Below are 16,878 nucleotides of genomic sequence, written 5' to 3'. Positions count from 1 at the left end.
GGGAGCTAATATTGGAGGCCAGCCCCTATTGGATCAAGCCTCCACGGTTGACCCAGCCCTGATGCAACACCAGGTCCATGATTGGTAACTATGGCAATAAAGGCATGTACAGCATCCTCTATTGTATTTAGAGCAGCTATAGTCTGGGCTAGGAGACTCACCCAACTTCTACCAGAAAAAAATAAGAAGTTAATTGAGGGAACCACTAGACTGCTTAAAGCAGCAGAGTTCATGTCAGACGCTTCTTTAGATGCGCTCACCTTTTGTTCCAGAGGACTGGCTTCAGTGGCAGTAGCCAGAAGAGGCATCTGGCTGAGAGCATGGCCTGCAGACAACCATTCCAAACAAATCATGATATTGTATCCGTTTCAAGGAGAAAAGCTTTTTGGAAGTGCATTAAACAAGATTTTAGTGGAAACTAAAGACAAAAAGAAGGCCATGCCAAGGAACATTCACAGAACTGATAGAAGAGGTTTTTATTCTTAGCCCTTTCGTTCCTCACACACCTTGGCTAGATCAAGACCCTATACAGATAACAAGAGATCGTCCTGGAACCAGCCAAGACAACCCTTCAGAAATGGATTCAATAATCCTAGATTTTCCAAACAGAACTCAGAATGCAGAGACAAGCAGGACCGGGAGCCAAAGTTCAACAAGGCGTGACTGGACTTCAAGTCCAGTAGGGGGAAGACTACATTATTTTCAAGATGCTGGGAGGCTTCCCAGACAGACTGCTGGACATTAGAAATTATGTCATGTGGTTATGCAATAGAATTCAAAAGCACCCCACCAGAACGTTTTCTGGTGTCCCTGATCCGAAAGAACTCTACAAAAAGATCAATAACGAACAAAGCCATCACACATCTCCTAGAAATCAATGCCATAGAATATGTACCAATAGAACAGAGGGGTCAAGGTGTTTATTCAATATTCTTCACTGTTCCCAAGAAGAATGGAGATTGGAGGGCAATACTTGACCTAAAGTTTCTCAACAGATTCATCCATCTCTGACACTTTTGTCTGGAGACTCTGAAGTCAATCACAGAGGCTCTACAACCGGGAGAGTTTCTCACGTCATTGGATCTCACAGAAGCTTACCTACACATCCCGATCCTGTTATCCCACAACGATTTCTTCAATTCTGCATGGGGCACAGACATTTCTAATTAAGAGCACTTCTCTTCAGCTTAGCCACAGCCCCAGAGTTTTCACAAAGGTGATGGTAAACATTGTGGCACATCTCAGACAGCAGGGGATTCATGTGCATCCATACCTAGACGACCTTCTGATCAGCGTCCAATCGGAAAGTTCTGTCAGATTCCAAACAACTATCCAGTGTCTACAGGAACACGGTTTCCTCATAAATCTATCCAAGAGTTTCCTAGAGCCAACGCAATGGTTGGAGCACATGGGAATGATCATAGACACGCAAAAGAATTCACTCTTTCTTCTGAACAACAAGATCCAGAGAACCAAGCAACTTGTGAATCTAGTCATTCGGAATGTGCACACTCCGTTATTGACCTTAGCCAAATTGATGGGTTTACCCATTTCGAACATAGATGTAGTTCAGTGGGGCAGACTACATACGAGACTTTTACAAAGGTTACTCCGTCCCCACCAATACCGGGTCATGGAAAAACAGAATCCTCAGATCAAGGTCACATTAGAGGTCAAGAAATCTCTGATGTGGTGGTCTAGGGACTCCAATCTTTAACAAGGGAGAGTTTACTACCTCCCCAGACAGATACAGCTGTTCACAGATGCCAGTCTGTCAGGATGGGGAGCAACGCTCGACAACATCCCATCACAGGGTCGCTGGTCACTGTCAGAGACTCAACTTCCGATCAGTGTATTAGAATTACAAGCAATCCATCTAGCCCTATTATTTTTCACCCATCTAGTGCAGAAATGGCACATACTAGTACGAAAAGACAATGTGGCTGCAAAGTCTTATCTGAACCATCAGGGGGGCTCGGGATCTTCAGCTCTATCCAGAGAAGCAAAGATATTATTCAACTGGGCAGAACATCACCTTCTTTCCATCAGGCAGAACACATCAAGGGAATTACCAACATTCAAGCAGATTGGCTCAGCCGAACGACCATACAACCAGGGGAATGGAGATTAAAGACGTCGGTATTCCTACAGATAGTTGAACAGTTTGGTCAACCAATCATGGACCTGTTTGCTTCTCACAACAATTATCAGGTTCCAACCTTTTGCACCAGATTCTTTCACCCGGCTGCAGCAGCAGTGGATGTACTGACAGTGATTTGGCCTCAGGGCCTGCTGTATGCCTTCCCTCCGATTCCAGTGTTATCAAGATTTCTTCACCAGGTACAGCACCAGAAGGTACGGGTTATCCTAGTAGCTCCGTGGTGGCCATGGCGCCCATGGTTCTCTTCTATTCAAAAACTATCGACCACGCAACCCCTTTGGTTGGAGATCTCTCCAGACATGTTGACACAGGGTCCAATTTGGCATCCACACCCAGAATGGCTGCGATTGACCATGTGGAAATTGAACGGTCTACATTCCTGAAGTTAGGCTACTCTTCAGAGATTACGAACACATTATTGGCCTCCAGAAAGGAGTCCACCACCAGGATTTACAATATTACTTGGAAGGCGTTTCATAAGTGGTGCTGCAGAAAAGCAAGGGATCCACTAAACCCATCAATTCAATACATTTTAGAACTTTTACAAGATGGGCCACAATCTGGTCTGAAACCAGCCACTTTACGTAGACAAGTAGCAGCATTAACTTCTGTGTTGGGGCTGATACAAGAAAAGATGTTTCCAGGCATGCACACGTGCAGAGATTATTAAGGGGGGGCCACACTCAAGTGCCCTCCACAGACTCACAGATTTCCAATGTGGCATCTACACACTGTCTTGTCTGCACTCACAAAATCACCCTTCAAGACTATAAAGGACATTTCTCTAAGATGGCTACATTGAAAACCATTTTCCTGATAGTGATCACATCAGCGAGAAGGGTTTCGGAGATTAATACATTGTCTGCAAAGAAAGAACTCTGTATTTTTCACAAAGACAAAGTGGTCCTTCATACAGATCCTACCTTTCAACCCAAGATCGTATCTAAATTTCACAAATCCCAGGAACTGAATTTGCCATCGTTTTGCCCAGACTCTAAACATCCCAGGGAGCGAATGTGGCACAACTTAGATGTTAGGCGTTTTCTGAAGGCATATTTAGTTAAGACTGAACCAATTTGGAAGACGGATGCCATGTTTATCAACATTACATAACCAAGGTTGGGCCAAAAGATATCAACCTCAGCCATCAGCTATGCTATTAAGCAATGCATCACGGAAGCATATAGAGCAATGAAATTAGAAGTACCCAGATGGATTACAGCACATTCAGCCTAAAGTGCGGTTACTAATGCGGCCTTTAACAAATATGCTTCAGTAGACGAAGTGTGTAGGGCTGCAACATGGTCTTCTATTTCAACATTTGTTCGACACTACAAATTAAACACTTACAGGTCAGCAGAAGCAGCATTTGGCAGAAAAGTGTTACAGCATGTGTTCCTAGAAGAGAGCAATGCCCCACTCAGTCATTAATCCATTGCTATAGGAGAACCCAAGATGGCCTCTGACTCAGAGGGAGAACGACCATTGGTATTTACCATGAGGGGTCATTCTCCTCTGAGTACAGGAGGACATCTTGCCCACCATGCTGCATTGCTTATACTAGGGTCTGTTCTGCCATATCTATACCTATTTCATTTTTTCTTGCTGCTTTACAGTTCTTTTTGTTATGCTTGTTTCATATTAACTGGCTGTTATTACTGTTTAATTCTTCTGAGTAAGGTTGATAGTCTAGAAACTGCTTCTCAGAGTATCCCAACTGAGGAGATCTGGGTGCTCCAGGGTCATGGAAGAGGAAGAAGAATTATTCTATTTCCTGCCTCCCTGACAAGATGGTGGAAAGCACCCAAGATGTCCTCCTGTACTCAGAGGAGAATGACCCCTCACGGTAAGTACCAATGGTTGTTTTCTCCAGGGGATCTCATCTCTATCATCTGGAAATCAGTTGTAATTCCAGGTGAACCTCAGCCCGCACCTGGAGGTTGGCAGCCCAAACACAGCAGTATGACTCACCGTATAGTTTGCTTATTTACTATGGCACAAGTGCTTTTTATTCTTGGAATGTAACCAGTTCAGCCATCTTAAAACTGTTATTTGTTGATTTTCCACTTATGATTACACTTTGGTTGCATTCTTCTAAATATTAGGCATCCAGTCAAGTGCATTGTATTCTGAAATTTGATAAAACTTGACTTTATGCATTTCACATAAATATCCATAGGACAAAAGTTATGTAAGAAGTATCTCAAATGAAGTTAGTAATTCTTCTACTGTACAGTGGAGAAGCAACAAACACCTTGTTTCCTTTAACTTAATGGTTTATTAATTAACACTGAACTTTAGGTCTTGATCTTGGCTTGAAAAAAATAAATATAACAATATTTCTTGCCCATTAGACTCAAGATTGTCCTGGCCTATTCTTGAACAGTTTGTATAGGCACAGCAGTCCTGCAGCTTAGTAACAGGGAACTGTCCTGTATTTCCTGCTTGCTTCTAGGCCTTCTGTGTTACCCTTATAAAAAGGCAGTACACAACTGTTACCCCTTGGAGGAATTTGGCCAAATATATGGATACAATTTATTGTGTAATAAATTAATAGGGTTTATGAGATTCCATATTTCTGTATGATATAAAAATAACGTATAGTAAGGTGCCAGACTTTTATTACACCCCATAAAGATTTAGGGCCTTCATCCAGTGAACATCCTGTTAGCTGTATAAATTACCACCAAGTCATCCTTGTGACAAGACTCACTTTCAGTATTGAAATTTGCAATACTATTCAGAAAGATGGGAAAGGGCTCAGTAGTAGGGTTCAGTCCAAGGGTACAATTATCAAGATCAGGGAGAAAGGATCTGACCTGGCTAGCCTAGGCAAGCCCAATCTCATCAGATCTTGGAAGCTAGGCAGGGCAGATCCTAGCAAGTATTTGGATGAGAGACTTCCAGAGAATACCAGAATCAGGAGGCAGAGGCAGGCTATCACACCATTTCTCTGAATGTCCTTTATGTCCTAATAGGAGTCACCAAAAGTCACCGTAACTTCCAGGCATGGGCATGCGCACACATTCGCCCACACACACACAAATGTCCCCCCCCCAAAAAAAAAAAAAATCAGGGAGAAAGATTTTATGATTCATTGAGCACACAATAAAAGTAAAATCCACAAAAATCCATTAATTATGGAGCAAATTTTTCAAAACAGCCAAACACTTCTTGTGGGTAATATACATACAAAGAAACACAATTCATGTTTATTTAATGTGACATAGGAACAATGTGCATTAAACGTTTAAAAAAATACCCCAGCTAATTTAGCACTTAGTGGAGCTTTATTTCGTTTATTTATAAATCTAGCCTAACATTAAATTCTCACGAAGCTGGATCCCCATTAGTACATTAGTTCAAAGGTTTTCCTGTTATATCGTATTATTCAATCAATGTATTTTAATGTATTTATTAGGGATTTCAAATTTGAAAGGAACTAAACACACATATACAACTGCAGATTACTTATTCTTCAGGTGCCTGTTGTATGTTTCCAGATTAGAGAGGCAACCAAAATGATCAGTGGATTGGAGCACCTTACCTATGTGGAAAGGAAGTGTGGAATCTCTTAGTTTAGAAGAAAGATAACAAAAAAGACATGATTGAAATGTAAAGTTATAGTGTTATTTTCTCTATCTTCCAAAATATTAGATTCCAGTGGATCTGATGGATAGTTGAATCAGGACAGAGAAACAGAATCAGGTGGGTAGCCATGTTGGTCTGAATCAGCAGAACAAAGTTTGAATCCAGTGGCACCTTTAAGACCAACAATGTTTTATTCAAGGTATAAGAACATAAGAGAAGCCATGTTAGATCAGGCCAATGGTCCATCCAGTCCAACACTCTGTGTCACACAGTGGCCAAAAAAAATTATACACACACACACACACACACACTGTGGCTAATAACCACTGATGGACCTCTGCTCCATATTTTTATCTAAACCCCTCTTGAAGGTGGCTATGCTTGTGGCCGCCACCACCTCCAGTGGCAGTGAATTCCACATGTTAATCACCCTTTGGGTGAAGAAGTACTTGCTTTTATCCGTTTTAACCTGTTTGCTCAGCAATTTCATCGAATGCCCATGTGTTCTTGTATTGTGAGAAAGGGAGAAAAGTACTTCTTTCTCTACTTTTTCCATCCCATGCCTTATCTTGTAAACCTCTATCATGTCACCCCACAGTCAACGTTTCTCCAAGCTAAAGAGTCCCAAGCGTTTCAACCTTTCTTCATAGGGAAAGTGTTCCAGCCCTTTAATCATTCTAGTTGCCCTTTTCTGGACTTTCTCCAATGCTATAATATCCTTTCTGAGGTGCGGCGACCAGAACTGCACACAGCACTCCAAATGAGACTGCACCATGGATTTATACAGGGGCATTATGATACTGGCTGATTTGTTTTCAATTCCCTTCCTAATAATTCCCAGCATGGCGTTGGCCTTTTTTATTGCAAACGCACACTGTCTTGACATTTTCAGTGAGTTATCTACCACAACCCCAAGATCTCTCTCTTGGTCAGTCTCTGCCAGTTCACACCCCATCAACTTGTATTTGTAGCTGGGATTCTTGGCCCCGATGTGCATTACTTTGCACTTGGCCACATTGAACCACATCTGCCACGTTGATGCCCACTCACCCAGCCTCAACAGATCCCTTTGGAGTTCCTCACAATCCTCTCTGGTTCTCACCACCCTGAACAATTTGGTGTCATCCGCAAACTTGGCCACTTAACTGCTCACTCCCAACTCTAAATCATTTATGAACAAGTTAAAGAGCATGGGACCCAGTACTGAGCTCTGTGGCACCCCACTGCTTACCGTCCTCCACTGCGAAGACTGCCCATTTATACTCACTCTCTGCTTCCTATTACTCAGCCTGTTTTTGATCCACAAGAGGACCTATCCTTTTACTCCATGACTCTCAAGCTTTCTAAGGAGCCTTTGATGGGGAACTTTATCAAAAGCTTTCTGGAAATCAAGGTAAACAACATCTATCGGGTCTCCTTTGTCCACATGTTTGTTCACTCCCTCAAAGTAATGTAACAGGTTAGTGAGGCAAGATCTTCCCTTACAGAACCCATGCTGAGTCTTCCTCAATAACCCGTGTTCATCAATGTGCCTACTCATTCTGTCCTTGATAATGGTTTCTACCAACTTTCCCGGTATTGAAGTCAGACTGACTGGCCTGTAGTTTCCCGGATCTCCTCTGGAACCCTTTTTAAAGATGGGGGTGACATTTGCTACCTTCCAGCCCGCAGGAACGGAGGCAGATTTCAATGAAAATTACAGATTTTTGTTAGAAGATCCACAAGTTCAACTTTGAGTTCTTTCAGAACTCTCGGATGTATGCCATCCGGACCCGGTGACATTAGTTTTTAATTTGTCTATCAGTTGTAGGACCTCCTTTTTTGTCACCTCAATCTGACTCAGGTCTTTCAACACCCCTTCAAAAAGTAGTGGTTCTGGGGCGGGCAAAAAGTTTTCATAAGCTTTCATGTGTGTACACATTTCTTCAGATACAATGAAATGGAAAATACCAGTCCACACATATAGGGTAGAGGGTGAGCAATAAATAAGTATACAGCATAATGAAGGTGTTTAACAGATTCAAGGACCAAAAACAGCCCCATAGCCACCAAGTCGCAGCTGATTTCTGGGGCTACAAGACCTCCAATTCGGATTTCTTCCCATCAGAGGGTGGCCAGCGAGACCAGGCCAGAAAAACCCTGCAGGCAAACATCATCTCTCCACTGATCCCCAGGCCCAGACTGTAGCCAGGACCTCCACTTGTGTGCGTCAGCCTACCTTACCTGCCCTGTCTGGCAGAGAAAGCCTGCAATGGAGCCATCCGCAGAACGGCCTCTTCTTGCAGGCGCCCTCTAGCCAACGTCAGCCCAATGCGGAGCTTAACTTTCAGTCTGGGGGCTGTGCCCCCACAGGCCCCCTGATAGCTACGGGCCTGGCTAAAAAGGAAATACAAGCTTTATATATGCTTACCATTTGTTTGGATTAAATTCCAGGGGAAAACATAGTGAAGGAAATAAATATGTCAAAAGTGATAAGCAGATGTGTCCTTAATTGTGGAATGCTGAGAGTAATGAACTGAGACCCTGCCATTAACTGGAGTGTAATGGCAGGGTCTCAGTTCCACAATTCCACAATTTTTTTTCTATAGCCAACTCTGAGGGTTCTTGGGCCCTACAAATCCATTGTGATACCCACATCAATTTTGCGGCATTATGATATAGCATAAGATTGGGCAGGGCTTTTTTGTAGAAAAGGCCCAGCAGGAACTCATTTGCATATTAGGTCACACCCCTGATGTCACCATTTCACACAGAGTTTTTTGTAGAAAAAGCCCCACAGGAACTCATTTGCATATTAGGCCACACAACCTGACACCAAGCCAGCTGGAGCTGCATTCCTGTGTGTTCCCGTTCAAAAAAAGCTCTGAGATTGGGTATGCCAAGACCTTCTTTCTCATTCTTAAACTGAGCTATAGACTAGCTTATCCTTGGCTTCTGGTTTTCCCATAGATTGCCACTCTCAGAATTTTATCTAGAATTTCTGAAGGTGTCAGGCAATATATAGTTAAGTTTTGCTATCTTGATGCAAATAGCTACACATTTGGTTTTCTGTGAAACTATATCCATCAAAAAGGAACATCACTGTATTATAAACTGGGTGAAATGAATGCCCTCTGTTTTGAGCTAGTGGGAAATTTGGTCCGCTAATAGTGCTGTCCTAAGCAGAGTTACACCTTTTCAAGTCCTCTAAATGAATGGGCTTAGAATGGTATAGCTCTGCGTAGAGTGGCACTGTGAGCTCCATACACTAGTAGAAGAAGGACCACTGATTCAGTTCTTCCTACTTACATATCACCAGCATACAGCCCACAAATCATTTGTTATTTTGATCATGAGGATTCCCCAGTCTGCAGCATCAGGTTTTTTCTGGGGGTAGATTACAGGGAGTTTGTAGATAAAAGGGAAGGCAGGAAAGATCTGCCTCTGTAAGTTCATTCAAGAAAACAATAAATAAGTGTATTTAACATAATGGCCACACAAAAAAATCTTCCATTCATAATTATTCTAGGGAACAATTTTATTTAGAGTAGCAAAATTATATTGTTCTCTGTCCATACAACCAAAGGAGGAGATACACTAAATGACAGCTAGAATATTGATCTATATTGAAATTCTCTAAAGAAAGTACATGATTCCAGCTTATTAAAGAAAGCTAAATTACACATTGTAGATTGATCATATGGACAGTAAGGCAAACCCTAAAGAGCCTTTGAAAATCCCGGCACTTGGATACTTTGAAAGGGATGTCATTCAGCATATACTAGAAGCATTCATTATGCTAATTTGTGTAAATAGATGAAGGGAAACCTTCTTGATGCATTCCTCTTTGTAGACAGGTGTGACAATAGGAAATCTTATCAGGTGAGTGGTACAGCTTTAAAGGATGCTTTGTAGAAGAAGGCATTAAGGGCAGCAAAAAGGTAATTTGAGAGGTAATTTGATTTTGTGAACTCTATATGACTTCTGAAACTCCGCATGAAATTTTGATGAGTGTCCACAGCTAATCTGAGAGGGTGGGAGGTCAGGCATGAAGGCTGATTAATGTTCTTTCTTCTTCCAGACTCAAGATATGTTCAGTCAAGGTGTGTGTTTTTCATTGTATTGTAACTGAATATCTAAAATAATGTTCTATCCTATGTGTTAATGTTTGCCCACTTTAATTCATCATCAGGCAGTCTGAAGAAGTCATTTGCTTCAAATCTATGTCTTTAATTATTTCTGGAAGAAAAATAATAGTTTTCAGGAAGAGAATGAGGGGAAAGGAAGCATGGAAGATAGTAATACAGGAGTGCAATTTAAACTAAAAAGGGTGGTGGTAAAGGAAAAAGAAGTCTGTATAAGAAATGCATAAGATACAACAACTAAGCACATAGAGCTAAGCAGGAATTTTAAGGATCTTCTTGCTCTGGCACTGGGAGAGGTCTCTTTTTGTCCACTTAATGGAGTTCCTGGGACATAGTATCATATATGAAAATGGCATTTCTCAGCAGAGAGGGAAGGTTTTCTCAGCTTTCCCAGCAGGCTGGGATGAACAGAGTTGAAAGTAATGCTGGCAAGTTTGGAGCTAGGTTGATACTGCCTGTATTCAGAGAGGTTATGTACTAGTTTAGTTGCAACCTAAATTTAAAAGTTGGGTGAATCATTTGATTTCAGATTAGTAATTTAATAAAACCTAGTGTAAACCATCAGTTTTTTGCAGTTCAGTGCATGTTAAAAGATGGTGACATTTCAAACCAGTTGGCATCCATTAACATCACTAGGGACTACTTAGATGAATACCAAAGGTTAGTATTTAATTGAAACACAGCGTTTATGTATGACTGATTTACATGATTTGTGACTAATGTACTTGTCTACTTAAAGAATTGCCATTCTGAATGGAACAGTTATGTAGCAAGGATGAGGGGCAGTAGGACTACAAGTTAAGGACAGTTGAACTGATCACCAAAAAACCAAACAAACAAACAAACCCAGTTCCCTGATCATGACTAGTAAACAGGATGCAAGCTGAACTGGCAACTGTTTGTGCATTCCTAATGGCAAAGTCAGTGATTAAGAAGGGCTACAGGGAAGCAACATGCCAAACACACACAAACAGGTCAATTAACAGGCAAACTGATCATGGAAAAATCAGCTTTATACCGGTTTATACTGGTGAACTGGATGTGACCTGAATTGACAAGAGTTCCTGTATTGCTGATTCAGAGAGAAAGGTGAATTAAGTCAACTCAGGAGAAGCTCATTACTTTAAGAATTTGAGAAAGTATTCCTCATCTGAAGTTGTTTGATAATTGTTAAAAAGGGTTTTTTTTAAAAACTCTCTGTTCTTAGTCATGACAATAGGCTTGAAATTATGAGAGAAAAAGAATTAAAATGATAACATTAAATACAGGTGACAAGAAACAGCAGTTGTATCACAGCAATCACGTGATATTTGCTTGCTCAAAAAGTTACCTCATGCATGTTTATTTTTGCACCTATGACAACAACCTACTTCAGCTAATGCACAGATGCAAAACCAACTTTCATGGCAGACAGAAATGAAACCTAACTACAACAGTTAATAACACAGAGATGTTTGGCAAAACTGGATGGTGAAAGATAGTGAGATGAAGAGATCTGGAGCTCAGGTCATAAGTGACTGCAGCTGTAAAATAATTATATTGCTGTTTTCTGTCATGATGCCCCAATTCTGTCCCTCAGAGGGAAAATTTTTGCTGTCTTTCTTTCCCTTTTGTAACTGAGCCACCCTAATAACGTATTTTCTTCTTTGCTGAAGAATTCTAGCTTTCCCACCCTGTCACAGTATGATATTTTAGCTGTTGGCCGAGCTCAGGAACCTGAGGAAAGGGTTAGGATTGCCCTTTAACTTAAACCACTTAAATGGCACTTGAGACATTTTGAAATTCAAAAATAACAAAATATTTTATTTTACATAGAGGGGAAAGGTCAGGTGAAATCAGAGGTTAAAATTCTGAGGTAAAACAAGTACATGCACAGACATTACTTTTCATGTTTCAGGTTAATTAGAGTTTCTTAAGCTATTCAGTTACTTGAATATTTATGTTGAGAGGTGTTTGTTTGTTTTCCTAAGCACTCTAGTACACTTTCTTTAAGTATTCTCTGACTCTTTTGGTTTCCAGTAGGCTGATACACTTTTTCCAGTACCCAAACCCCTCCTCTTGCATCCAGTTAGCTGATGTTAACCAATCAGATTGCTTGGAGCAGCCTGTCACTCAAGGCCATCTGAGTCCCTCAGCTGTTTGTACAGTACTTCTAAACTTTTTAAAACTGCAGTCTGTCACATCTGTATTTAAAAGTTAATTGTTCTATTGTTACTTATACATTGCTACTATATAATGAAGTATGTCTGCCTTTCATTGTGGTATAAAATGACATTAACGTGTGTAATTGAAAAACATGAGTTCCCCTTTGTACTTCGTAAAGAATTTGCATGGATTTTTCCAAACCTTAATTAATGCTGCTCAGTGAAAGTTTCTTAGCCTGTGATTCATAAAATTCATTAACTTCTTCTCCCCAGTAGCTGTATTATGAGATGTATTATTTTGGATTTCATTTCAACTGAGTTCTTACAGTATTCTCAAATCTTAATCTGGGCCAGTTCAAAAAGGATTCCCCCCCCCTGTTCCTTTTTGAGCCAATGAGTCACAGCTCTCTTAAATTCTGCTTCTGTATAGTCAAGGAGATATGATTCATCCTATTCGACCAACCCAGAACCTTCCATGCACTCAGGGCTACCATATATTACATTCTGTAGCCTTCCTTGAACTGCATGGAGAGGTCAAAGGAATTTCATGTCTGCATCTTCACAACCACAATATATCACAGGTGAGGGAAACAATGACTGCAGCAAAACAGTACAGTACTATTGTCTTCTGGTCTATTCCTCTGGGCAAAATATTGATTTCAGAAGCAGAACACAAGAAAGCAGCTAAGAAGTGTTCCCTTTATCCATGTCAGTGAATAGGATGTGTAAACCAGATGCGAACATCTGGCCCTTGGCTGCGTCCTAGCATTTTAGACTAACAATTAAGCACACTCACATCTAACATCTCTTCATTAAAACAAAGGCACAGTGCAACACAAAAATAATTTTCTCTCTTTATTTTGGTATGGAAACTCATTATCCTGCACAATGTCTTTACACTGATCATTTAAATAGGAAAAATTGCATTTTCATTCTAAACTTTTTGTGTTTTAAAGACGAAGATATTGGATTTATACCCTGCCCTTCACTCTTAATTTCAGAGTCTCAGAGTGGCTTACAATCCCCTTTATCTTCCTCTCCCATAACAGACACCCTGTGATGGTGTGGATAAGAGAGCTCTCACAGAAGCTACCCTTTCAATCTGAGGGGTAAGATACTTATGAATTGCACAGTAGTTGAAAAGGTAGCCCCAAGGGGAAACAACTTCCCATCCTGTCCTCTGTTCCTGTGCCATCTTGTCAATCCAAAGCTAGTCTGTTCATGGCTGCTGTTAGAACAAAACTGGAACTTCCCGTTTCGGTGACACACGGCTAGAAGTGGCTCGGACAGGCGCGTCCAGAGCCGTTTCTAAATCAGATCCTAAAGGGGTCACCCCCAAAGGACAACTTGGCTCTGGGACCCAGGAAGGGTCCCAGAAGGCAGGAGGCTTGAGCGGTAGAATGGGGGGTGTCAGTGGAGGCAGCTGCTCCCTGATCCTGCTTGCCTCTAGCCTCATAGCTCCAATCACCATTTTTAAATGGCAAGAGGTCAGCCACGGGCTTCTTCCTTTTTATTTCTGCACTCTACACTTTGGACCTTAAAATTTTCCAATACCAAGATAAGCGGCATTGACCTTCCTATTGTTGTAAGTGTTATTTTCCTAAACTATCTCTTGAATGGCAATATCTCTGACAAACAGGAAAAAGGAGAACCAGGACTTGAGCAGATCTCAAGTGGGGCAAAAGACTGTGAAAGGGGGGGGGGGACTCTCTCTCATTCTTTTTCAAGGTTTGCAAAAGTTTCTGCCTAACCTGGTAATATTGATAACACCTTCATGAGGAGATCATACCAATCTTTAGTTATATAAGAGACTTGATGGCTGAATTTAACTGATCTGCTTTAAACTCCCTTTCGGGGAGGAAAATGTTTTGGATTTTGGGAAAGATGCTTGCTTGAAAGTTTATATGGATGTGAAAGACAGCTGGCTTAAAAATATTCTGAAGCTTAAATTGAAGTGCTCTGAATGAATTTATAAGAGTTCCAACTGACTTTTAAAGGTTGGTGGGTATTTGATATGACTTATAAGACATAGCAGGATCTCTGGCTGTAAGAAGAATACTTCTGCAAATTTCCAAAGTGGATTTTTATCTATTCTTGTTGGATGATATGGATATAGCTTTTAAAACTTGTTATTATTTTTTCTTTGCCTTCTTTTTATCTGTGGCTGGAATACTTTTTGACATGGTTTAAACATTTTTTGGCTTCAGATTCCTTTTTTTATGCACCCTTCATTCTTTTTGTATTACCAAACAGGGAACTTTTTCTCATTTTCTATTATTTTTTGCCTTTCCTTTTCGGAGTGCCTAGTTTCCTTTTCTTTTGTTTGGATTATATTATAATAATAATAATAATAATAATAATAATAATAATAATAATAATAATAATAATAATAATAAATAGATTTATTATATATCCCGCCCTCCCCCACCAAGGCGGGCTCAGGGCGGCTCACAGGACATGAAATATACCATGATTAGAATAAAATACAATCATTACTATAAAGACAATTAAAACATAGTAAATTACATTCAAATTAAGTTAAATAAACAATTAAAATATGGAAGGAAGCTGTTATTTCATTGATTCCAAAGGAAGATAGAGATGTTACATATGTAAAAAATTATAGACCAATTTCATTATTAAACAATGACTATAAAATATATACAAGAATCTTGACAGAATGGCTTAAACAACATTTGATAAATTTTATAAAGGAAGATGAAGTGGGGTTTCTTCCCAAAAGGCAAATAAGAGACAATATCAGGACTGTTGTAAATATTGTAGAATATTATGAAAGACATCCAGAAAAGGAAGTAGTATTATTCTTTGCGGATGCAGAGAAAGCATTTGACAATTTAAATTGGGATTTTATGTTTGCAGTAATGGAGAAAATGGAGCTGGAGAAAGCTTTATAAGAATGATAAAAGCAATATATACTGAACAATGTTGCAAGGCTATGTATAAATGCTGATCTTACAGAAGACAAGTAATGGGGGGAGGGGTGCGTAGAAAGTAATATATGGGATAGATAAAAGAAGTTATTAATGATGCAAGAAATATAATTTGTTACCATATGTTACCAAATAAAATTTTTTTAACCCATAAAAAAGAATCGATATGTGCTGGCTTTCTGCAAGCATGATTAAAGATTTAGTTGACACAGAAATTCAAATAAGAGTTATTTCAGACCATAGCCCTGTAATGATAAAGCATAAAGGTTCATGAATGAGAAGATCATGGAGGCTAAATATTTCAATTTTGAAAGATAAAGACTTTCTTAAAGAATCTAAGGTGGAAGTGGAATCTTTTTTCAAACGGAACATAACACAAGAGTTAAGATGCAAGTAGTTTGGGACACCACTAAAGCTTATTATAGGGGCCTTGCAATTAGATATAGTATCAAGAAAAAGAAAGAACTGAAAATTTTCAAATCTTAATGTCGCAAGCTGGAGAAGCTGAAAAGAATCTTAAAAAATAGCCAACAAAACATGAATTCAAAAAAAGGTAAAAGAAATGCAACACAAATGAATTTGATTCTTATGGAGGAGATGGAGATTAAATTGAGGTATGCTAGACACAAAATGAGTTTGAACATGCCAACAAGCCTGGAAGGTGGTTGGCTTATAGGATGAGAAAGAAAAGGCCAAAAGAATAATTACGACACTGAAAGATGAGAACAATAAAGAGAAAACTCAAAAGCAAGAAGTATGTCAAATCATGGAACAGTTCTATAAAAATTATATGAAGATAAGCAAGTTCATAAAATAGATTTAGAAGAATATATCAACCAAAATAATCTTAATAAATTTACAGAAGAACAACAAAAAACTTTAAATGAGCCAATAACAATAAGGGAACTTGGAGATGCAATGGCATCTCAAAAGAACGGTAAAACTCCGGGTTCAGATGGATTACCTGCAGAATTCTACAAAGCTTATGAAGAGTCTTTACTCTTACCACTTAAGCGTCTTATTGGAAAGATTCAAGAGGAAGGCCAAATACCAATTTCATGCAAGAAGCTACAATATCTTTAATTCCAAAAGAAAATAATGATTTGAAAGATATTAAAAACTATCGTCCAATTTCCCTTTTAAATGTGGATTATAAAATTTTTGCTGCAATATTGGCACAACGTTTGAAGAAAGTTTTACAGTCTTTATAAGTTTATATAATACATTATGACCAAGCAGGGTTCATTTTTAGAAGATATTGAAAGATAATGTCAGAACACTTTGTAATATCTTGGAATATTATGAAACTCATCCAGAGAAACAACTGGCTTTAATTTGTTTTGATGCTGAGAAGGCCTTCGATAATGTTCGTTGGTACTTTATGCTACAGCAACTGAAAGGCATGGAATGTGGTGAAAACTTCTTGAGAGCAGTAGTAGTGGTATATTCTTCACAAAATGCAAGGGTGACAGTGAATGGTGAACTAACAGATATAATCAACATTCAAAAAGGTACAAGACAAGGCTGTCCATTGTCACCTCTACTTTTTATCTTATCTCTAGAGGTACTGAATAATCAAATAAAGAAAGACAAGTATAAAGGGAACTGTGATAAAAGATGAACAATATAAACTTAGAGCCTTTGCAGATGATCTAGTCTTTATACTAGAACAACCGATGGATTCAATAGACTGTCTCTTAAATAAGATTAAACAATTTGGTTACTGGGCAGGATTAAAGATTAATCACCATAAAACAAAATTTTTGACAAAGAATATGACGATGGAACAAATTCAATCCTTCCAGCAAAAATCAGGGTTTTTGGTATCGAATATCTAGGTGTTATTTCAAATAAGTGTAGCAACTTAAAAACAGATAATTATGAAAAACTACTTAAAGAAATTAAAA

This window comes from Heteronotia binoei, chromosome 4 (assembly GCF_032191835.1).
Source record: "Heteronotia binoei isolate CCM8104 ecotype False Entrance Well chromosome 4, APGP_CSIRO_Hbin_v1, whole genome shotgun sequence".
Taxonomy (NCBI): domain Eukaryota; kingdom Metazoa; phylum Chordata; class Lepidosauria; order Squamata; family Gekkonidae; genus Heteronotia; species Heteronotia binoei.
Note: the sequence above shows the minus strand (reverse complement) of the source record.